General features: G+C 39.3%; 1 protein-coding gene across 2 annotated transcripts in view; it reads right to left on the reverse strand.

The window, feature by feature from the left end:
* sema6dl (sema domain, transmembrane domain (TM), and cytoplasmic domain, (semaphorin) 6D, like) overlaps positions 1-26,280 on the reverse strand; it is a 144,761-nt gene that overhangs the window by 22,862 nt on the left and 95,619 nt on the right. The window contains exon 1 of one of the 2 annotated variants that reach the window (XM_048167923.1): positions 3,130-3,152. The exons of the other annotated variant lie outside the window; for it this stretch is intronic. The gene's annotated coding sequence lies outside the window, so the exon portion shown is untranslated. Of the gene's footprint in view, positions 1-3,129; positions 3,153-26,280 lie in introns of those variants that run through there. 2 annotated transcript variants of the gene reach the window in all.

Consider the following 26,280-nt stretch of genomic DNA (forward strand, 5'->3'; position numbering starts at 1 on the left):
GAAACATGACAAGTAATGCAGTTTTCGTAATGCCATCACCTGTTAGTATTTTGACAGTCATTGCGCTTTGATTGACTATATGTTCATGTTGAATAGAAAACTAGTGCTATGTTTTGACAGAACGACTCGATTTTGAATCAGGTTTGCTGTGTTTTGATAGAGTTAGTATGTGTTGAAAAAGGTTTTTAGCGTTTTGAAATGTGGAGTTTGTGTTTATATAACAAAATGTGGTTTTGGGCAGAAAATTAACTGTTTGGCTAACTGTGTGATGTTTGTGTGTTGCTGTGTTAAGAGTTTAGAAAAAGTACTTTAAGTATTGCTAAACGCTTGTTAGCAATTGAAAAAAACTGTAAAGTTTCAACTTTATCTCAGCTTTTTGCAGAGAATAAAATGCAGAGATTCTATAAAGTCTTCTTCGGGGGTCCAGAGGTTGTGGCAGTGATAACACCTGGCCCTTCCCCCATACACCCTCACAATTACATACATGCATAAACATACTCACACACTCGTGACACACACCCCTCCATTATCGCCCCCTGTACTGTTCATTAACATTTGAATGTTTAGCAAGAAGGCAGAACGACTTCTAAAGTACTTGCTACTGGTCTGCCGTTGTCTACTGTATGTTTGAGATTGACGGCAGAGGGGCAGAGGTGGGCACTCCTAGCCTCGAGTGCTCTGCGGGGGGTGTAGGGTGAAGGGTCAGCCTGTAGACCTCTGCAGCCCATCCACTCTCACTGCTCAGCCTGATTTAGTACCGTCCAGCCCCCACAGATGGCACAGAGAGACACACACAGAGAGACAAGGCCGTGGAAGTGCAACACTTGTGTGACAAATGGAGCCCAGACCAGCATCATCCAACAGACACGCTCTTAATCGGGCAGTGTGTGTGTGTGAGAGAGGGTCTGGAGCCTTTGAGTCCGACTGCTTGACACCCAGACTGCATAACTCGCTCTGTCATAATGTCATGCTGAATTTCTGTGTGATACTGTTTAGATAATTCATTTGGACAGTTTCATATTTTCAAGGGAAATGTCCATCAGTACACAAATTAAATACTCCAGATAAATTCAATTTTGAATGAACGTTGGTAGTTCTTTGGCAGAAAGGGTATAGTTATTATTTTTTTATTATTATTATTATTATTAATCGTAAAAGCAACAGTGACCCATGGCATACTCCACGCTCGATTTCTTCATGGGAAATTCTTTTTTGTCAGGACCTGTTGGCGAAATCGCGTGCATAGAGGGCGTGCTATTTGCGTTCAAGATTATGATTCAGCAATTTAATGTTCATCGTTCTGTGAGAGACTAAACCAAGCTCGGACAAGCCCGACCCCTCCTGCTACTGAGACCAACTGCTCTGGCATGTAAACCTTCAAAACACTTCACACAGCTGAACACAATAAACGGTCCATAATTACACTCCTCGCAGACGACTTGTCCTGCTTTTTTTCTTTCTTTGGATAGTCACTTCCTAGAGAGCATTTAGAGAGCAGATGTGATAACTTCATAATTTATTTCAATACATAGTTTTTGTCTGGGCCATGTTTAGAGACTGAATGAACATTACTGTTATTAATAAAATGATAGATAGATAGATAGATAGATAGATAGATAGATAGATAGATAGATAGATAGATAGATAGATAGATAGATAGATAGATAGATAGATAGATAGATAGATACTATTAGAAAATAGATAACGAGATAGACAGATAATATAAGAAAATGAATAGATAGATAGATAGTATAAGAAAATGAATAGATAGATAGATAGATAGATAGATAGATAGATAGATAGATAGATAGATAGTATAAGAAAATGAATAGATAGATAGATAGATAATATAAGACAATTAATGGATAGATAGATACTATCAGAAAATAGATAGATAGATAGATAGATAGATAGATAGATAGATAGATAGATAGATAGATAGATAGATAGATAGATAGATAGATAGATAGATAGATAGTATAAGAAAATGAATAGATAGATAGATAGATAGATAGATAGATAGATAGATAGATAGATAGATAGAATAAGAAAATGAATAGATATATAGATAGATAGTATAAGAAAATGAATAGATAGATATATAGATAGATAGATAGTATAAGAAAATGAATAGATAGATAGATAGATAGATAGATAGATAGATAGATAGATAGATAGTATAAGAAAATGAATAGATAGATAGATAGATAGATAGATAGATAGATAGAATAAGAAAATGAATAGATATATAGATAGATAGTATAAGAAAATGAATAGATAGATATATAGATAGATAGATAGTATAAGGAAATGAATAGATAGATAGATAGATAGATAGATAGATAGATAGATAGATAGATAGATAGATAGATAGATAGATAGATAGATAGATAGATAGATAGATAGATAGATAGATAGATAGATAGATAGATAGATAGATAGATCTCAGTGGGAGGTCCAGTGTTGGCAACAGCATTTATTTTACAACATGAATATTGGCCAATAAAAATAAGGATGTTCTGAAGAGCGTTGACTCTCTGATTTCACATTGATATAAACTGTCATTGTTCTGGGACAATGAGCTGTAACTGCGGTCAACAACCCTCTGAATGTGACCTGTCCTTAAAGGCACAGCCCTGTGCACTTCCTCCAAACAGTCATGACCGTCTCAAACATTAAAAAACATCCCAGTCTGTTTCTTCAGTTTCTACTCTTACTACTACTGAAACACAGTTCTCCTCAGACCTTATGTTTACATCCCAACAGGAAACTGCAGACAGGATGTGTATACGATTTAAGACTATGCCACAAGAACTGGAGATTTTTGTTGACACTTACATTAATTATGAATGTACTGAGCTATCACCGTGGCTCAGATAGACATAATCATATTCATAGTCTCTGCCGTAGGTAATTTCCAGAGGGATATGTCAGCGTCCGTGCGAACCAACAGATTGAAGACAGGAAATGACATTCGAGCTCATTATTTATTGACTCATTGCCATGAAATTTACATGCGAAATAATTTTCATTTTTTAGAGATTCTAGGATCTCATTCTCCTGGAAAATGTCATATATTCTCTCTCATTCTGTCTGTCTTTTAGACTCAGGTGACATCTTCCCACTCACCTTAGCTGCTCTTTTCTGGTCCTGGTAACAGCCGTCTGTGCTGAGGATATTCTGCTCAGCGCTCATAACCTGTTGTTTGCTGAGGGATGCGTGTCTGTTGTTTCTTCAGATCGGAGACTGAAACTAATTAGACATTAAGCTATTAATTCACATCATTATTCTGTTCCTGACTGACATTCATAATGTCGCTCTTATTCACATCAGTATCGGATCTTAACTTCTCTTGTCAAGTCATAAAGGTGCTTTTACTTTTTCATCTGATGCTGCAGATTCAAGAGGTTATGTTTATGCTCAGTATGATAAGAAGGTATGAATAGCACATGTGCCTGACTTTATAATGTTTGACATTCTTTGGCTAAACCTGTGATTCCTAAACAGCTGGTCTGTTGTGTTAAAATGTTTCATGCCATCTCCCAGAAATGAGTTTTTGCAGGTTGGGATGTTTTAAATTCTGTCATCATTTACAGTACTCACCCTTGTTTAGTTCCAAATCTGTAAGACTTACACAAAAGAAGGTATTGGATCAACATTGGACCTCTTTGACTTTCTTTTTAATTTTATGAAAGGTTTATATACACCGATCAGGCATAACATTATGGCCACATTCCTAATATTGTATTGGTCCCTCTTTTGCTGCTAAAACAGCACTGACCCATCGAGGCATGGACTCCACTAGACCCTGAAGGTGTGCTGTGGTATCTGGCACCAAGATGTTAGCAGCAGATCCTTTAAGTCCTTTAAGATGCAAGGTGGGGCCTCCATGGATCGGACTTGTTTATTCAGCACATTCCACAGATGCTTGATTGGATTGAGATCTGGGGAATTGGAGGCCAAGTCAACACCTCAAACTCGTTGTTGTGCTCCTCAAACCATTCCTGAACCATTTTTGCTTTGTGGCAGGGTGCATTATTCTGCTGAAAGAGGCCACCAGGGAATACTGTTTCCTTGAAAGGGTGTACATGGTCTGCAACAATTCTTAGGTAGGTGGTATGTGTCAAAGTAACATCCTGGCAGGACCTAAGATTTCCTAGCAGAACATTGGCCAAAGCATCACACTGCCTCCGCTGGCTTGCCTTCTTCCCACAGTGCATCCTGGTGCCATGTGTTCCCCAGGTAAGCGACGCACACGCACCCGGCCATCCACGTGATGTAAAAGAAAACATGATTCATCAGACCAGGCCACCTTCTTCCATTGCTCCATGGTCCAGTTCTGAAGCTCACGTGCACTTTCGGTGGTGGACAGGGGTCAGCATGGGCACCCTGACAGGTCTGTGTCTGTACAGACTCATATGCAACAAACTGTGATGCACTGTGTATTCTGACACCTTTCTATCAGAACCAGCATTACCTTCTTGAGCAATCTGAGCTACAGTAGCTCGTCTGTTGGATCAGACCACATGGGCCAGCCTTCGCTCCCCACGTGCATCAATGAGCCTTGGCCGCCCATGACCCTCTTGCCAGTTAACCACTGTTCCTTCCTTGGACCACTTGTAATAGATACTGACCACTGCAGACCGGGAACATCCCACAAGAGCTGCAGTTTTGGAGATGCTCTGACCCAGTCATCTAGCCATTATAATTTGGCCCTAATCAAACTCCTTACGTTTGACCATTTTTCCTGCTCCTAACACATCAACTTCGAGGACAAAATGTTCATTTGCTGTCTAATATATCTCACCCACTAACAGGTGCCGTGATGAAGAGATAATCGGTGTTATCCTCCTCTCAGTGCTCATAATGTTATGCCTGATCGGTTTATGTAGTTCACACAAAAAATGAAAACTCTTTCATTATTTACTCACCTTTGTTTAATTTCAAACCTGTACGCACCTATTTCTTCTGTTGAACAAAAAAATATAACCAACACATTTTGGTGACCATTGTATAGACAAAAACAATGAGACATTGTTTTTCAAAATATTTTCTTTCATGTTGCAGAGAAGAAAGAAACTCATACGGTTTTGGAATTACATAAATGTGAGTAAATGATGAAAGTTTTTTTTTTTTTAAAAAACAGCTCAGGAAATTACAATGATATTAAGACTTTTTTAAGACTGAAGTATAAATACTTTTTGGTCGCTGTTTATCTCATCCACATGCTGTGTCACCATAGAGATGCTCCTGTACGTCTGTGCTGTGTGTGAGCGGAAGTATGTGGGGCAGGTGATGGGGGAATGTTTCATGTATTATGACGTCAAGAATGTGTGCCTCACTGTGTTCATTTACTGTATGAGTGGGCAAATTTTATTTGCCCTTCCTGTAAGCAAGCTGTAACCAGCCTTTTTACCTTAAATCTCATCAACACACACACACACACGCACACACTCACACACTTGTATATGTGGTTTACAGAGACTCTTCATAGACGTAATGGTTTTTATACTGTACAACATAAACCATGTTTACGTTGAAATACCCATGTGATTATAAACATTTGTGTCATCATAAACCATTTATACAAGAACACACACACACACGTTTCCATGTTTTATGGGGACATTCCATAGACATAATGATTTTTTATACTGTACAAACTGTATATTCTCCCCTAACACGAAACCTATCCCTAAACCTACCCACCTACCCTACCACCATCCTACCACCTACCATTTGTCTCCATAACATAGAGTGTACTTGAACCACACACACACACACACACACACACACACACACACACACACACACACACACACACACACACACACACACACACACACACACACACACGTGCTGTTCTGTACACCAGATCCACTCCAATCTGCAACAAGCCCCAACAAGCTTTCTCAACACCAGTTGATGCAGCTGAAGTCTGCTGTTAGGGTGTGTAACAGTGTTTATGCATCTTGTGCATGTGTTGTCTGTGAATGTGTGTGTGAGCGCATCACGGTTGAAATAGACCCTCACTCATACAGTGTGTAATGTGAGAACCACAAAAGGAGATTAAAACAAAAATTCATTTGTTAGGAATTTTTAAAGGAATTCTGTCATAATTTACTCACCAATAGATGTTTGGCATAATAGCCACATTGCTCTTTTTCATACAACAGAAGTAGACATTGACCAAGTGACCGGTCCACACACACACACACACACACACACACACACACACACACACACACACACACACACACACACACACACACACATATATATATAGTACAGTCCAAAAGTTTGGAACCACTAAGATTTTTAATGTTTTTAAAAGAAGTTTCGTCTGCTCACCAAGGCTACATTTATTTAATTAAAAATACAGTAAAAATAGTAATATTGTGAAATATTATTACAATTTAAAATAACTGTTTTCTATTTGAATATATTTCACAAAGTAATTTATTCCTGTGATGGCAAAGCTGAATTTTCAGCATCATTACTCCAGTCTTCAGTGTCACATGATCCTTCAGAAATCATTCTAATATGCTGATCTGCTGCTCAAGAAACATTTAATGTGTACAATTGTACAAAATATTTGTGTACGATATTTTTTTTCAGGATTATTTGATGAATAGAAAGTTCAAAAGAACAGTGTTTATCTGAAATCTAATCTTTTGTAACATTATAAATGTCTTTACTGCCACTTTTGATTGATTTAATGCATCCTTGCTGAATAAAAGTATTAATTTCTTTAATTTCTTTTAAAAAAAATAAAAATAAAAATTCTTACTGACCCCAAACTTTTGAACGGTAGTGTATAATGCTACAGAAGCTTTGTATTTCAGATAAATTATGTTCTTTTGAACTTTCTATTCATCAAGGAATCCTGAAAAAAAAGTACACAACTGTTTTCAACATTGAAAATAATCATAAATGTTTATTGAGCAGCAAATCAGCATATTAGAATGATTTCTGAAGGATCATGTGACACTGAAGACTGGAGTAACGATGCTGAAAATTCAGCTTTGCATCACAGGAATAAATTACTTTGTCAAATATATATAAATAGTACACAGTTATTTTAAATTGTAATAATATTTCACAATATTACTGTTTTTTACTGTATTTTTAATTAAATAAATGTAGCCTTGGTGAGCAGACGAAACTTCTTTTAAAAACATTAAAAATCTTAGTGGTTCCAAACTTTTGGACTGTACTGTATATATATATATATATATATATATATATATATATATATATATATATATATATATATATACATTGCTAATATAAATGTTAACTCACATTTTGTAATATATTTTTGCATGTGAAGGTTTAAACTAAATAAATTTCTAAAAATATATTTCCTTAAGCTGTGCTCTTTACAACATATTTAGCAATTATTTTAAATATATTCTGGCCAGAAAAAAATTGTGTGGGGGAATGGTTGACTGATAGGCTTGAATATGTGTTTACATATTTTTTATGTATTTTAACAATTTTAGTTACTCAATTTTTGGTCTGTTCTTCACATAAAGCTACTGTGTGACTTCAGAAGATGTAGAATATAGTGTGTGAGTCAAATGGACTATGTAAATACCTTTATGGTGCTTTTTGTAGCTTGACAGCCCTTGGTCATTTACTACGTTTGTTGTATGAGGAAAAAAGCATTTGTATTCCACAGAAGAAACACATTTGGAATGGCATGAAGATCAGTAAATTACAACAGAATTTCATTCAACTGCACCTTTAAGAGTTGGAGACGGCAGCAGGGGTCTTCCTGATAGACTCATCAGAAGGTTTGTACATCCCCTGGAGGGCTGGAACAGTAACATATGTCACACATTTGCTGTGTGTATGTGTGAGATTAGACCTTTGTTTTAGTAGCCAGTTTGGTTACGATGAGCTATAAACCCTGATTGGAGAGAATTGCCTTTAAATGACTGAATAAATCTGCGTTAAACAGAGGTTTGTGGACAGCTCGGACTTCACGTACTATGTAATAGGATTTTAAAAACAAGTTTCCTGCAAGGTCATAAATCACTTTGCGTATGGGTGCAATATGTGATAAAGAGAGAGGCAGGTTTTTCAAGGTTAATTTTTAGGTTAACACCTCTCTGTTTGCTCTGGCGTGATAGTGTGGGCAAATCTGTTGTCTTGAGGTGAAGAAATTATTAACATAATGAAGGAAGCAAAGAAATAACATGGAAACAGAACGGAATCATTAAAGAAACGTTCTCAGAGGTGATAGAGCTCATAATAGTGCCTCTCTGTCGCCTCAACGGCTGCGTCCTGCATGTTAAAGGCGGCGCTGCTCGGAGACGTGCTCTTTTGTCTTGACTTTGCTTTTGTAAATGAGGTAATGTTGAAGTGGGGATTTGTGAGGGGATTTGGGGCGGTCTGGGCGGTGGGACGCCTGTGAGGGCAGAGCTGAAGGGAAGTGATGAATATTAAACTGCTGAATGAATGAAAGAAAGAGACAAGAAGATGTTCCAGGGGTCATTTTACCTCTCGTAGCATTGTCAGTGTGTCATCTGCCTCTTTTACTCACATTTCCTTTTGCACAGGAGAAAACGAGGAGAAAGTCACCAACTTGATTTCACATCATTGCATTACTGGTTATTGCTCATAATGTGGGACAAAGATTACTTAAAGGTAAGGGTTTGTTCAGATCTGTTACTGATTTGTGTGCTAAGAACCTTGTTAATGAGAGTGCTATTACTTTTTACTGTGATCAGATTGATCAAACTTTGCATCTGGTTGATGATAAAAAGAAAAACATCCCGCAGATTTATTTTAAAGGACAGGCCACTGCCATTGAGACTTGAATATCACAGACATTTGGAGGTGGTCAGCTAGCAACCGCCCAGAAGCTGTCAAGCTGTCAACTAGCAACATGCCAGCAACCAGTTAAAACACTTCATAAGCCACACAGCAACCACCTAGACCACCCTACTACCAACATTTTATCAACCACCTAACACCCTAGCAGCCACCCAGAACACCCAAACAGCTACACTGGCAATGTCCTAGCCATCACCCAAAACATCCTAGCAATGTCCTAGCAACCACCCAGACCACCCTAGACCCACCAAAATCATTCTAGCAACCGACTAGTAACATGATGTTTATCCATAATATCCTGGCTCTGTTATCCAGCAAGCTCAAGCTCAAATATTTTTTGTATTGTTAGAATGTGTCATTTGAAGTGTTGGGGGTAATGCATTACAAGTAACTTGAGTTATGTAATCAGATCACTTTTCCAAGTAACTAGTGAAGTAACATTACTTTCTTCAATTTACAACAAAATATCTAAGCTACTTTTTCACATTTATTGAATAACAGCTCTCCTGTCCTGTCACAAATATACTTTATGTATTTAATCTCACTTTATTAACCAATGTCTTTGCTGCTGGTTTTCAATGATCCAATTCAACCATACTACTAATAAGCAAAAATTACTTTATATTAGATTTAGAAATAAGAGTGGGTGCATCTCAATTCTTATTTGTGCATCCTCGTTTCTTTTCCTCGCATCTCAGCTCCACGCCCTGTAGGATGTGAGTGAAGGATGCAAGGAAAGAAAACGAGGATGGAAGAAATGTTATTTGTATATTGGTATGTTCTTGATCACTCGAGCGTCACTTCAAAGCATCATCAGCTGCGCTCGAGGGATCTGCCCTTATGTTGTTGAAATTTGGTTGTTTAAGAAATTCATAAATAACAATAATAAAGCAAGATGCCCTTTTGAAATAATTGAGATATATGGTTTATTTGAACTTCAAAGGTAAAGCATACATTAAAATTATTGTCAGATGTGAAGGGAGAGGAGAATGTATACGTGCATCAGGTTTCTCGGCAAGAAAGAATTCTGCATAGGATACACCTGTGTATCCTCGCTCATAGCTCCTCAGGAAGCTTCCTCACTCCTCGTTCCTCACCTCCTCGCAGTGCAATTGGAGAATTGAGATGTCCTTCAAGATGGCTAACTTTGATGGGTTTCCAAGTCACAGGCTGGAGGACAGAGGATCGAGAAAACGAAGAAACGAGGAAGCATGAATTTGAGTATTGAGAAGCACCCAGTGTTTAACTTCCTTCTCCGGTCTCCTATTCTTTTTAATGCAGGTTAAGGTGAGTTTTTTTTTTTAGCTGCGCCCTCTACTGTACAGGCGTAAATATGCATTTCCTCCAGCCTGAGGCTTATTTATTTCACTTCTGGTTTGAAAGGGCCTTAACATTTGCCAAAAATAGAGCTTTTTTGTTGTTATTAAAAAACAAACAAGCAAGCCCAGCCAAGTAACGCAAAAAGTAATGTAACGCATTACTTTTCATAAAAAGTAACTAACACAATTAGTTACTTTTTTAGGGAGTAACGCAATATTGTAATGCATTACATTTAAAAGTAACTTTCCACCACACTGGTTAGAGCTTGTTATTCATTTTAAAGTTATTATCTGTGCCTTTCCGAATAAGGTCAAGCAAGCACTAGGAACACCAAAACATCACAGAGGCAACCAATGAGAGGGCCAGCTACAAAAGATTGTATTTAGATTGTGTAAAATCTAGACTTTTCTGGAAATGTACAGCCCCTTCTTCTGACTCATTCTAGAGCATTTTACTACAGCAAATACAGCTTGGATGGGTTGTCTCATGTCACAAATGGCTTTAGTGTTTATGCCAGTGTCTCTAAGTCACTCGCATGCACTGAATATTTTGTGAATCCATAAGCCTGTGGTTTCTGCTGCTGTGGAGATGGGGACAGTTTAGATAAATACATATATTTTCTCTTCTTGTGTCTCAGCGGCCTGACTGGAGCAAGCGGGCCAGAGAGTGTCAGACTCTGAGAGAGAAAATATTAAGCCTGTCTTCTCTCTGTCAGTGTGTGTGTGTGTATGTTGTACTGCTTTAAGCTGATGGGGACACGTTCACTGCTCTGACCTCATTAGCCTCTGCGTGATTAACTTTAACATTTCTGCGCAGCAAACACACACTCGCTTCACATCTGACGTGTGATCCACATTTTGTAAGCCGTTTGTAAATCAGGCTTATTATTCCAAGCTATTTTTGGGTTGCATACTGAATGTTTGCCAACTCCCTCATTTATCTGGGTTTGGGATGGAATTCCAGAGAAAGAGATGTTATCATGTTATAGGATTGTGAAAATGGCTATGATTACATCGAGAATGACAGTTAGCAATGTTAGCGTTAGTTATTGTGTTGCAGTTGACAATTTTTTGCCAAAAAATGCCTAGCGATAAGCTCAGATTCTGTAATGATAGCATTGTGTGTGTACATCTGTGTGGGTGTGAGAGAAACAAGTTTACACCTGAGATGGGTGGAGAAATATTATGGGTGTTTTCACGCTAGAGCTTTTATATGGATCTAAGTCTATTTCACATCAAACTTCAGTGATTTTGGTTGATGTGAAAGCTTATTTCTGAACTCTAGTGTGCACAAAGGAACTGTTCATTGAGTGTGCTTGAAAACGAATATGTGGGGTCATGTGGACCTGATTCATACACATTTGTGTTCATGAATATGTGAAACAGTTGCATTACCACAATGTAATCATCTAGAATAATTAAAAATAAATGTCAATATCCAGGGCACCATCTATATTGTTTAAGAATAATTAAAAATTAATGTCAATATCCAGGGCACCAATTCAAGACACTGTATATTAAAAAACATCAACAGATTCTAAATGTCTCCGAACTTGTATTGTTACTACACAGAGAAGAAAAATTGCTTTATTTATATTATGTAGGCTACTTGGATGATATAAATCACAAGTTTTAGTGCAAGTTTAGAGCAACAGTATGAAGTTTAGAGCAGCAATCTCATTAGAAAGAAATACCAAAATATCAAAGCACTGAGAGTGGATCAGTTTTGTTGGAGTTTCTGTTATTAACAGAGGTGGAAATGCTTCTATGTAGATGTTATTGAAGGTCACCTAGAACAGACTAGCAAACGTACACTGTAGCAACTGCATAGTAACAACCTAGCAACCACCTAGCAACATTTTAGCAAACATCCAGGACATCTATCTATTTTGACCAAACTTCAAAATATTTTAAATTTTTAAATAAGACTTTAAGTTGGCTTTAAGACAAGCCAGCATAAATGTGTCTTTCAAAATTTTCAATATAGTTAAATAATATTAGACTCTTACCTAACTCTGCTATCAGTTTCCGTGATAGGGATCTTCTTAGTGACTACGTTTACATTGACAGCATTTTTATTGACCTTATTCCGAATAAAACAATACTTTGATTAAGGTGTTGCTTTTAGAATACTCCATGTTCCCGTTTTACATGTTATAGAACATAGATTGATTAATGACACGTCATTACGCCCCCTTGCCACGCCGTCTAACGTTCCCTCCAGAATTTCACGTGTCAATGTACAGTTTGTCTTCATTATGGTACCATATACAATTTTGGGTGTTTCATTTTTAATTTTACAAAAGCTTCAAGTGCAGTTAATAATTTGTCATGCTATACGTGCAAATAGACAACGGCAGATACAAATTCTCCAGCAACAGGCCTCCTATATACTTTCAATCTGCAATATTTCATTCATGCCACTGCGACAAACTCTGAGCTACTGGATGAGAGATGAGATGAGATTAGAGGAATTTGATTTGTGCCTTCTTGCTTGAAGCTATGCTCTCTTGTTTGCCGTCAAATTGTTGACCACTGCCATATGTGTATGTGTTGTCGTAAAATGTGTCAAAAAAAACAAAAAAAACTCCCACTTGATGTTAATAGTGTGATTAAGGTGAGTACATGTCTATAATGCACTTCAATAATGCGATTAAAATAGGAATTCTCTTAATTCGATTTTACTTCGAGTATGACTTTAGTCAGATTAAGGTTATCAGAAATTACTGTTTACATGGTAGTTTCTTAATCAAAGTATTGTCTTAATCAGGTTAATATCGGAATATTGTTGTCCATGTAAATGGACTGTATGAATACATTTTTGTCTGATGGCAAAAATGTCTATCCAAGATGAAAGTGGAGTAGGGAGTCAGAGAATCCACTCACCAAACAATATGAAATCCCAGACATATCCTATCTGGACAGGATTTCACAGAGGACCTCTAGCTAAGAAGTGGCAATTTTCTGATTTACAAACAAATGGGGGGAACTGTACACATACTCTAGTGTACACATAAATAAGTATACTTTAGGTTGTAAATTGTATTCAAGACATTCATTTTATCAGTTCAATTCCTGGAAATCAAACCCAAAACCCACATATGAGATTAGCTACTATTATTTTTTTCTCATGTGAACAATCTGAGAAGCTCAAGACTTCGCAACACTCTTGTGGCAATTTGTAACTTTTATGTATTGGAAAATCGGAGGCCATTTATTTGTACATCTTCGTGCAATCTGCTTGAAGTGAGATTTAGGGGTGAAACTTCATGCTTAATTTGTTTCTAAAAATTGTATGTTTTCGTATAAATCAAATAGTACAAACTTGTCACCTCATAAAATAGTTATGTTATAAGATTGGGTTTATTTGTTCTTTCTATAATTTCATTGCTGTTTAGGAGAAAAAGATTACATATGGTGGTGAACTTGAATTTGCATTCTGACCAACCTTTGAAAATTTGTATTGTTAGCAAATCTTGTGCTATTGCCTCCTTACTGTGTTGTATTCCTCACTTGTTGCTCTGGATAAAATGAATATGTGTAAAATGTAACCTCAGTATTTTGACTTCTACTTTCTCCCTCTTACACAAGTGTAGCATAATCTGTAAGAGCAGCAGGTGTATTTGTTAGTCTGAGAGAAATTCTTGACGGAATGCCAAAAGTTTAAAAGTCCTTGAAAAAGTCTCTGAAAAGTCCTTCAACAAAACTTAACAGACAAGCCTCAAATCGAACAACAATAAAAAACCCTTAACCTACAAATAGAAGAGGGACTGCTGTGTACCAAGACAATCTGTCATTATGCTCGCTATTATTAATGTTCCTTCTTTTAGATTTTTCATAAGTCATATTTCTTATTCGTTTTTGTTTTCTTTGTTGTTATTCTTTATTCTGTATTTAGCATATTCTGTATTGCACACTTTTTCCCATTGTTTGCTGCATTGTGAGCTGCTTTGGCAACACAAACAGTATTTTGTTTACGTAAATATAATAGTTTACATATCTGTTTGAAGTAATGTCAATTAATTAAATATTTTGATTGAATTGCATAAAATGCTAATTAATTCATCAAAATAATAGCAATAAATCAAACAAATATTTTGACACATTGTTGCCTTTAGCTTTCTGACTGAGGTTTCTAGGGCTATGCAAATTAATTTGAATTGAGCTAAAATTAATAGAGCATAAAAAAATGCTTTCATCGTATTAAAAAGTAAATTTGTCCACACTGTAAAAAATTATTTTCATGATTTGTTATCACAATTTTTTTCTTTTGTCAAATCAACTTCAATAATTAATGTGGTTCAGATAACATACTATTTTGAGTTTCTGTTGATTAAACCAAACCATTAACTCAAAATTTCAATTTCAATGAACTCAAAATTTTAAGGCAACCAGGTAACTTACTTTTTTTAAGTTAAACCAACAAATCTTTTTTTACAATGCAGGTATACTTTTAATCATTTGTTTTGTTTTTAGTAAATTGTGACAAGAAACAAGTTCATTATTTAACTTTAAAGTTTAAGTCTTTAAGCTTTTATTTATTTATTTATTTTTCTCACACAAAATAAATGGGTCTGTATACAAAAAAATATATAACTGCCCCTCACAAGGCAATCATAATATTTTGCGGTTTCTAAATGATTAAGTATTTTGGTTCATTTAAGCATTTATTCAGGCATCAATAAGAGCGCAGTACACAGCTCCATTTTACCACATTTAAAACCATTCTCAACCATTTTGCCAAACAACGCACAGAAAATGTCAAAAAAGGGAGTGCCTGCTTTTCAGGACAGCTGATCAATACCGGTTTCAGGAAATGTGTGTGTGTGTGAGTGAATTATGATCTCTGTACATCACACTCTGTCAGTGCCTAATGCACCCTGACACCCACACATCCATACTGATCTCTTTATCAGCGCGAGAGAGACAGAGAGAGAGAGCATTGTGGGTTTTTCTCGAGAGAATTGAGGCTCTATTGTGGGTTTAAATCGACGTTGTTCGGACCCCTGAGAGTTTTTTAACCCCCACACAAAGTGGTTCTCATTAGCATGTGAACGGGAGGGTGGCAGGGTCTCTTTATGGACTGTTTGCAAAGATCCCCCCTCCTCTCCTCTCCCTTCTCCGAACACTAGCCTGCTGGCACTCACATGGCTTTGTATGGGAATGTGCCCCTGTAGCATTCACACAACCGCATTTGTTCACTATTGCGTTTCCTCCCCTGAGCAGCAGAACTGTCCTTCTTTCTCTCTGTGTGTGTAGGAGGTGAGGGTTAAATATGTTTTGTTTTGTAAGAGGTCAGAGTGTAACACATAAAGGTCTTCACTTTGCCAGGGACATCTAGTTGCTAGGTGAATAGACCTGCAGCTAGAAACAGTCTGCTGGTTTAACCTGTAATGACTCTAGAATTATATGCAAGTTCAAACATTCATGCATCAAAAGACTAGAAATTTATGTTCCCTTTGCAAAAAAACACAGTCTCTATCACACACCCTAGTGCTTAAAAGAGGAGAAATGGGAATTCAAACCCATTACCATACGGCTATATTATGGATCTATTCCAAAACGTGGTGAGCTGCTTCCCTAGGCAGCATGTTCCAAACAGTTAGAATAGTTTTTTCTCTTTGTAATCTTTAAATAAAATGAAATAGCATGTCTTTTTCTGAAATGACTTTACTTTTTTTATGATGCCACTTGGATGATCCTACCCAACAGGCTGATATCTATAGGCATTGTTTTAGCAAACTCTTTTTCAGGTCTGAATTAGAGCTGCAAGATTGCGATTTCAATTCAAACTCCCATGCAATCTTATTCCTAAATGACAACAATTCACCTTTGTCTTTTACACCTTCGACAAAATCATACCGGGACATTCAAATCTGTGTTTGCGCTGCCGCTGAGCCAGAGAGAGCAGTTTTCATGTTTAGGTATGAAACAGCTTCACCTATATATATATATATATATATATATATATATATATATATATATATATATATATATATATATATATATATATACACAGTGCTTCCCATAGGTTTGAATTATACTTGCGGTGGCAGCCAGGTGAAAAATCCTCCTATTACCCATGGCACAAAAATGGTCTACTACATGTGATGAACAAATAATTTATGATTTTTAACAATATTTTAATTTACTGAAATTCATTTTAATTACATAGGCTACTATTACATTAAATTAAATACTAATAATATTGAATAATATGTGTCAAATAATGTTCTTAGGCTTTTCTTCCAGTGGGGGAGCATCCCAGCAAGAGACTGCAATAGTTTACTATGAATTAAATGGATATAAAAATAAATACAATTTATTCTGTAACCAAAATAACAATAATGCCCAGAAGAGGAAGAAGAAGAAGAAAAAAAAAAGAAACTTAGAGTGTGACTTTTAATCATAAGCAATCTCGAAATTTTATATATATTTATATTTTATATATATATATACCACACAGTATCGTTATTTCGGTGTTACAAATATTCAAATGATCACTAAAATAGAGCAAATCACCTTTTGAAAGTAACTTGGTGCTTCAAATAATGATTGTGTTAATTACATTGTTAATTACAAATGGTTGGTGACAAATGACTTAAAAATGTATTTGTCATTGAATCATTCATTCAAGAGATTTGTTTGAAGTATTTATGAATCATTCACTTTAATTATGAACTATTAAGTTGAAATGTTCAAAATGTTGTTGCTGAAAAGTATATCGAAAAAAAAGGTTTTAACAATTTTAACAAATATTTGTGTGTGCTGTGCTTCTATGCTTACCAGAGTGTTAGCTTAGCAACTCTACTGGAATTAACTGAGTCGTGACTCTGAGTTTGCATGAGAAGCAGTATTTGTGTGGCTTTCTGAACTGTTGCCCAAAACAATTACTTAAGTGGTTACATTTTATGATGCTGCTTTAAAATTCAGCTCACTTGTTTTGGAACAGAGTTTATGAAGCTATAGGATATTTGACATGCTGTATCATCATCTTACTGAAGAATGGATGATACGGATATTAGTCATTTAGAGACTATCTTTCCCAAAGTGGCTTAAAGTTCACAGACTTGTACAGTTCTTCCTGGGGTAATCATGTGGTGAATGACCCAATGATGATACAGGAGTACAGTATTTTGGCTGTTCATGAATCACCCGTCTGGGTGAACTTCATGTTGAACATCATGCTGACATCATGCAATTTTTACCCGCTCCTGATTGTCAAGAGTCTAATGTCAATAATACCCAAAATGAACCTTTTTTCTTGGCTTTGTTTGTCTTTGGTAAAGTTCACACCACATATTCTCCTGAGCTCCTGTGATATTTTGAGAGCTCTCTCTCTCTCTCTCGCTCACTACAGTCTCTAATATTGATCACCTGTTCAGATGGAGTAGATCCAATCTTATGGCTCCAGAGATGAAGCAGTATCGCACAGAGACTCAAAAAGAACACTTTAACATAAAAGAGAAAGGTTTTAGGAAAAAATGTCTTCTAGGCAGAACGGGTTCTCTCATGTTATTAAAAGATTGGGAGCATGGGTGTGTTTTTTTGGGAAGTTCCCTGTGTTTTACCTCAATTCCTCATCTAGAGGAAGAGTGACTCATGACACACTGCGTGATGAAGCTGTTTTTGCCATGTGTAGTCTAGTTATGGTTCTTCCTGTGTCAGCCTTAACACTGAACAGATGGAGTCAGCAAAGACAGACACTCCACCCTCTCGTCCTACCACACGCCTCCTGCAGACGGGTCTGTACATGTGTGCATTGTCTCTCAGGGTAAAGCTGTTAGCTCCTTGAGGTAAATCATGGGTTATCTGTTATCTCAAAGTCAGAGTGCTCCCACAGCGATATCAAAACTGTGTGTGTGTGTGTGTGTGTGTGTGTGTGTGTGCAGTTTTCAGCAATGACCTTCAGCGCTATGTCCAGGATCGACACACTGGATATAATCCAGCCTTTAAAGTAATGTTCCAGGTTCAATACAGGTTAAGCTCTATCGACAACATTTATGGTATAATGTCGATGTCACGATCACCTGTGAGAGTGCCCATCAGCCACTAGAGGGCACTCCATCTTGGACTCTTGTTTTCACCCCTTGGACTACAATTCCCATATTCACCCCTGGACTCATTATTACACTCATTGCACTCAGCTGTTTTGTGTTTCATCATTAGTGTCTGTCTATTTATACTCAGTTGTGTCTGTCCTTGGTTGTGGTTTGTTGTATTTGTTATGTGCACTGTTTTATATCTCTGGCTTGTTGTTTTGTGGACTGATTACCTGGATTTTGACCTCTTGCCTGCCTTGGATTTACGTTTCTGGACTCCCCAATAAATACTTATGCTGCACTTGGATCTTTTACATCTTGTTCTTGTGCACCCGTGACAGAACAAACCACCACACAAAGGATCCAGCAGCATGAGTATTCGGATTAGTTCCCCAGCCTCCATTGGAGAGCGGATGGCTCTGGTTCGGGCAGTATTGGCGCTGCGACAGGAGGGGAGTGAGGTAGGGTGTTTTGCCCAATTTTTCTGGACATTTTCAAGAGGACTGCGGTATAATGATGAGGCGTTAAAAGGGATTTTTAATGGATGCCTCGACAACCCTCTGTCTCAGTGGGAGTTGGAGGGGCTCCAGACCCTGGATTTTTGGGGTTTCGTTTTCTACCTCGAGGATCGGGGTAGGAGAACCTCACCTAATCTACCAGTCAGTGAGTCCGTTCCCGCCTGTGAGTCCACTCCAGAGTCTTCAGAGGAGGTGGGCACTGAGCCTCAGCTTCACTCCGGTAAAGGGAGGAGGAGGAGAAGGAAGAAGGCTTCTTCCATCCTTCAAGGCCTGGAGTCAGCTCCAGCCAGTGAGCCCGCTCCAGCCAGTGAGCCCGCTCCAGCCAGTGAGCCCGCTCCAGCCAGTGAGTCCACTACAGAGCCCGCTCCAGCCAGTGAGTCCGCTCCAGCCAGTGAGTCCGCTCCAGCCAGTGAGTCCGCTACAGAGCCCGCTCCAGCCAGTGAGTCCGCTACAGAGCCCGCTCCAGCCAGTGAGTCCGCTACAGAGCCCGCTCCAGCCAGTGAGTCCGCTACAGAGCCCGCTCCAGCCAGTGAGTCCGCTACAGAGCCCGCTCCAGCCAGTGAGTCCGCTACAGAGCCCGCTCCAGCCAGTGAGTCCGCTACAGAGCCCGCTCCAGCCAGTGAGTCCACTACAGAGCCCGCTCCAGCCAGTGAGTCCACTACAGAGCCCGCTCCAGCCAGTGAGTCCACTACAGAGCCCGCTCCAGCCAGTGAGTCCACTACAGAGTCCGCTCCAGCCAGTGAGTCCGCTCCAGCCAGGGAGCCCGCTCCAGCCAGTGAGTCCACTACAGAGCCCGCTCCAGCCAGTGAGTCCGCTCCAGCCAGTGAGCCCGCTCCAGCCAGTGAGTCCACTACAGAGCCCGCTCCAGCCAGTGAGTCCACTACAGAGCCCGCTCCAGCCAGTGAGTCCACTACAGAGCCCGCTCCAGCCAGTGAGTCCGCTCCAGCCAGTGAGCCCGCTCCAGCCAGTGAGTCCACTACAGAGCCCGCTCCAGCCAGTGAGTCCGCTCCAGCCAGTGAGCCCGCTCCAGCCAGTGAGCCCGCTCCAGCCAGTGAGTCCACTACAGAGCCCGCTCCAGCCAGTGAGTCCGCTCCAGCCAGTGAGTCCGCTCCAGCCAGTGAGTCCGCTCCAGCCAGTGAGTCCGCTCCAGCCAGTGAGTCCGCTCCAGCCAGTGAATCCTTGTTGGGTGAGCCACCGCCTCACCCTCATAAGCGGAGGAGAAGGAGGAAAAGGGCTTCCTCCGTCCGACAAGGCCTGGAGACCACTCTAGAGGTTGTCTGTGGGTTCTCCAAGCGCCTTGCCCTGCGGCGCCAACGAAGCGCCTTGCCCTGCCGGCGCCAACGAAGCGCCTTGCCCTGCCGGCGCCAACGAAGCGCCTTGCCCTGCCGGCGCCAACGAAGCGCCTTGCCCTGCCGGCGCCAACGAAGCGCCTTGCCCTGCCGGCGCCAACGAAGCGCCTTGCCCTGCCGGCGCCAACGAAGCGCCTTGCCCTGCCGGCGCCAACGAAGCGCCTTGCCCTGCCGGCGCCAACGAAGCGCCTTGCCCTGCCGGCGCCAACGAAGCGCCTTGCCCTGCCGGCGCCAACGAAGCGCCTTGCCCTGCCGGCGCCAACGAAGCGCCTTGCCCTGCCGGCGCCAACGAAGCGCCTTGCCCTGCCGGCGCCAACGAAGCGCCTTGCCCTGCCGGCGCCAACGAAGCGCCTTGCCCTGCCGGCGCCAACGAAGCGCCTTGCCCTGCCGGCGTCGCCAGAGCAGCCGGAGCACGCTGCCGTCCCAGAGCAGCCCAGCCTGAGCACGCTGCCGTCCCAGAGCAGCCCCAGCCGGAGCACGCTGCCGTCCCAGAGCAGCCCAGCCTGAGCACGCGGCCGTCCCAGAGCAGCTCCAGCCTGAACACGTTGCCGTCCCTGAGCAGCTCCAGTCCGAACACGTTGCCATCCCAGAGCAGTTCCAGTCGGAGCCCGCTGCCGTCCCTGAGTCCTCCGCTCTCCCTGATACGACCACGGAGGCCGTCACCGAGCTGTCCGCTCTCCCTGATACGGCCACGGAGGCCGTCACCGAGCTGCTCGTTCTCCCTGATACGGCCACGAAGCACCCTTGGCCAGCCCTGTCGCCACCGCCCGGATCTTCTGTCCTGCCGCCATCATCCAAGCCTTCTGCCCTGCCGCCGCCGCCGCCCAGGCTTTCTGCCCTGCCGCCACTGCCCAGGCCGTCTGAACCGTTGGAACCAGCCTGGTCAGTTCCTCCGGCACCACCCTGGCAATCAGCCAGGATTCCAGACCCGCTGGAACCAGCCTGGTCAGTTCCTCCAGCGCCACCCTGGCAATCAGCCAGGACTCCAGAACCACTGGAACCAGCCTGGTCAGTTCCTCCAGCACCGCCCTGGCTATCTGTTGGGCACCCTGGATCTGGCCCACCATCCCTCCCCCTGATCCTCCTCCTGTCCACCTCCCTCCTGAGTTTTTTGTGTTTTTGTTTGTTTTTTGGTGGAGCGTCTGGTAGCCGCTCCTTTGAGGGGGGGTAATGTCACGATCACCTGTGAGAGTGCCCATCAGCCACTAGAGGGCACTCCATCTTGGACTCTTGTTTTCACCCCTTGGACTACAATTCCCATATTCACCCCTGGACTCATTATTACACTCATTGCACTCAGCTGTTTTGTGTTTCATCATTAGTGTCTGTCTATTTATACTCAGTTGTGTCTGTCCTTGGTTGTGGTTTGTTGTATTTGTTATGTGCACTGTTTTATATCTCTGGCTTGTTGTTTTGTGGACTGATTACCTGGATTTTGACCTCTTGCCTGCCTTGGATTTACGTTTCTGGACTCCCCAATAAATACTTATGCTGCACTTGGATCTTTTACATCTTGTTCTTGTGCACCCGTGACAGTCGATTACCACAGAAAATAATGTTTTTATTTGTTTCCTTTAAAATAAAAAAGCTAAACAAAAGTTGCAGTTGCAGTAAGTCACTTACAATGAAAGTCAATGGGCTCAGTTTTTATTTTAGGGGTTTAAAAGCATAAATGTGCAGCCTTTTTAATTTTCCTTAAATTGTTTTGTTTAAAAAGTTGTGCTATTTGAGCTGTAAAGTTGTACAAACTTTACAATGCAGGATCTCATTGTCTTGTATCTTTGTGCACAACATCTGACAATTACTGGGTTTAATGGCTTTGTATGGTCATGACATGAATTGAAATATTGGTTATATTTTTGCACAGATCAGTAAGTGATTCTATTGTGTAACATACACTATGTTTAATTCTTGTATTGCTATACTTTGAAAACAGTATGCAATTTAAAGTTTATTATAAACTTATAGTCCTGGATGTTGATTTGTCAATGCTGCTTTTCAGACGTGTTGAAATACATAATAAAGGATCATTTTATATAAGGTGTCTTTAACTACTGATGGACTTACATCAATAATAATAATAATAATAGTTAGGTACAATGTTCTTATTGTGTGCATGTATTCAAAACACTTTTGCTGCAATTGAGTTTGTAAGGTTAGGGACAGGTTTGGTGATATAGTTTGATTTAAGGGTGTTAAGGTTTAAGGGAAGGCTCAACAGTGTAATTATATGTAATAGAAATTAATTACAGCTGTAATAACATGCAGGTTTTACAAATCATGTACATAATAAAAAAAAAAGATAAGAAAAGTATGTACATAATAAATGCATTGTATAAAATAACTTAAAATAATATCAACAAATGATTTAAATATTAGTACATTTACAGACAGGGCTTAGCCTAAACCAGGATTAGGCCCTAGTTCAATTAGGGCATTTAAGTAGCTTTTATAAACATTCACTAGAAAAAAAAAAAAAAGAAAGAAAAAATCATTAGCCTACTGGTGTACATCTTGAGACAAAGCAATGGCACTGACATATTTTAAGATCTGTCAGTTACTTTCAGTTAAAACGGCTCAAACATGCATTTTAGTCTAGGATTCACTTAAGCCTTGTCTGTGAAACCGGGGGAAAGAATCTTAAAGGTGCCATCGAAAGTTTTTTTACAAGATGTAATATAAGCCTAAGGTGTCCCCTGAATGTGTCTGTGAAGTTGCAGCTCAAAATACCCCATAGATTTTTATTAATAAATTTTTTAACTGCCTATTTTGAGGCATATTTAGAAATAAGCTGATTCATGCTCCGCCCCCTCCCGAGCTCTCGACTCTATCACTGCATAAAAAAAGTTCACACAGCTAATATAACCCTCAAAATGGATCTTTACAAAGTGTTTGTCATGCAGCATGTCTAATCACGTAAGTACAGTGCTTATTTGGATGTTTACATTTGATTCTGAATGAGTTTGATAGTGCTCCGTGGCTAACGGCTAATGCTACACTGTTGGAGAGATTTATAAAGAATGAAGTTGTGTTTATGCATTATACAGACTGCAAGTGTTTAAAAATGAAAATAGCGACGGCTCTTGTCTCCGTGAATACAGTAAGAAACGATGGTAACTTGAAACCACATTTAACAGTACATTAGCAACATGCTAACGAAACATTTAGAAAGACAATTTACAAATATCACTAAAAATATCATGTTATCATGGATCATGTCAGTTATTATCGCTCCATCTGCCATTTTTCGCTGTTGTCCTTGCTTGCTTACCTAGTCTGATGATTCAGCTGTGCACATCCAGACGTTAATACTGGCTGCCCTTGTGTAATGCCTCGATCATGGGCTGGCATATGCAAATATTAGGGGCGTACATATTAATGATCCCGACTGTTATGTAACAAAGACTCACTGTATGTAATTTCCATGTACTGAACTCTTGTTATTCAACTATGCTGAGGTAAATTCAATTTTCAATTCGATGGCACCTTTAATATAAAGTGGGACCCGATATAGTAACAGCTTCCACTTACAGTAATCGTACACTGAAGAAAAATGGTGTAGAAACAGTTTTATCTCCAAAATTGCTAGTAAATGTCACAAACAATAACAAAGAAATACATTCAATTAAACATTACATTTTGAAGTAGAAAAACTGAAATAGTATTTTCTTGTAAAATGTATGCCAATAATCTTTTTTTTTTTCTTTTTTTACAACTCCTTTTTTGTTCAGTGTATCACTTTGCTGCACTAACAACAATATGCAAATTGCTCCATCATTTTGATTCATTTTAACCAATAAACACATTTTGAGTTTCATTCACTGACTGAAAACTTATGTGTTATTTTAATGTTATTTTTTTCCTGGGTAGCCAACCCCATTCAGAGCAGACATGCAAGTGGACATCACGCAATCAAGCATTTCAATCAATGGGCTTAAACAACTTGCCTTTTACAGCAGATTTAGTTTACAAACAAGTGACAGTCATTACTTAAAAATGATTATCAATTACAATAATCAATACTAAAAAGTAATATTATTAATTGAGTTTCACGCCATGTGCACACTTAAGCTCCGGGGATCTTGCGGTTCTTGGCACATTAAGTCAGACATGAACAGTTCAATGAATTGTTACATGAAGACCAGATTGCTGAATCAATGAGTTGTTGACTTGAAAACTGCTAGTGTCACAATGCCACAAATATTGTCAAACTTGAAACATTTATGTATTGTTTATCTGTATTGTTCAGGCTGAGTTTGAGTCACAGCCAGTCTGGCACTGCTCAAATCATTCTTTAAAACCCACAGAGAGTTGTCCTGTACACTTGCACGGGCAGGCCGTACTGAGCGCTTCTGTCTTTCCTCTCTGGAGTCCAATCTAATCCCACCCGCTCTGTCCACGGTGTGTTGTCAGGCCTTCTAATAAGGAGAGAGCTGTGGCTCTACGGGGGCAGTTTGATTGCAATGGCTGAGCCCGTCGAGTGGCCAACACGTGAGCACCACAGATGCAAGCATTAACATGTGGTTTGAAAGCTGGAGGATAGTGTTTCTACATTAGCTTCAAGCCTTCTATAGCATCTGCTCTGTTTGTTTGGAGTAACGGGGCCTGGCAGAGTGCAGGGCCAAAAAGGGGAATTATCCTGCAAACAGAGAAAGGTAATAATCACACACACACACACACACACACACACACACACACACACACACACACACACACACACACACACACACACACAGCAGTAGGTTTTCATACACCATTATTTTCCTGCTTGGCTTTACTCGTGAAGCCCTGAGCCCTGACCCAGAGAGGAGGCATTGTTGGTTAAAAATACGCAGTGATGTTGTTTCGATTCTCACTGAGTCAGCAAAAGGGAACTAACGCCCTATTTTAGGGCAACAGTTGAAGAGTTTATGGATTTACGCACACCAAGTATTTGCATAAATGTTTCAATTTTTGAGCCACCTATTATCTTTTGAATTTTTCACCGCCCTACTGTACATATGAGGTCAGGCTGAAAGAGCTTTTATTTTTAGTTGTCTGTTGTACTTATATAACATCACTTATATAATGTTAAGGTTTAATAGCCAGGTTTAATAGCCATTGTGTATATATATATATACATATATATATATATATATATATATATATATATATATATATATATGCAGATGTGTGTGTTGCTTGTATTGGATTTCTGAGCTTTCCATTTGTGATCATAGTGTTTGGTAACTATGTTGTGATGTAGCTTAATGGTCAAGAATCAATAATAAGTAAAGGTGACCTAGGGACAAAAGAGTTATGGAGATCACAGTTATGATGCATCATCCATCGATAATAATAACAATAATGATAATTAATAGTTAATTATGATATACTTATTAAAATTATTATATATTCATTCCCTTATTCTTCATGACTATTATGCACATTAAGCACACTCCTTATTCACTGTAATTAGTCAAACATGATGCTCCGTATTTGAAATGATTGATATTTCAAAGCTACAGAACAGGGATGAGGGGCAAATGTTTCATTGGTTGCACTTTATTTTACAGTATGTGCACTTACATGTACTTACTGTGTACTTACCTAAGAAAGTACTGGTATTATAAGGTAACTACATGGGTTAAGGTTAGGTTTAGGGGTAGGTTCAGGGTTATTACCTAGGTATTACTCAGTTATTGCAATTACGATAATAAGAAGTACATAGGATGTACATGCGGAACAGGACTGTAAAATAAAGTGCTACCATTTCATTGAATAACTTAAATTTCAGTCTGTTCACCACAGAACAAAAAAAAAAAAAAGAAAAAAAAGAAAAGAAAAGCTAATTGTGACTTTTTTATCTCACAATTCTGACATTTTTTACTAGTTCACATCTCGCAATTCTGATTTTTTTCTCACAATTGCGAGTTTATATCTTGCAATTCTGACTTTTTTCCTCGCAATTCTGACTTTTCTCAGGATTGTGATATATCAACTATAGTTATAAAGTCCAATTTTTAGGGGAAAAAAAACTGGCCTTTTTTTTCCTCAGAATTTCTCTCATTATATTGCACAATTCTGACTTTATAACTTGCAATTGTGTGTCATAAAATCAGAATTGCGAGATATAAATTTGCAATTCTGAGAAAAAAAAGTCAGAATTGCGAGTTTATATAAACTCACAATTGTGACTTTATGGCCCGGTTTCACAGACAGGGCTTAG

The sequence above is a fragment of the Megalobrama amblycephala genome, linkage group LG19, assembly GCF_018812025.1.
Source record: "Megalobrama amblycephala isolate DHTTF-2021 linkage group LG19, ASM1881202v1, whole genome shotgun sequence".
Taxonomy (NCBI): Eukaryota; Metazoa; Chordata; class Actinopteri; order Cypriniformes; family Xenocyprididae; genus Megalobrama; species Megalobrama amblycephala.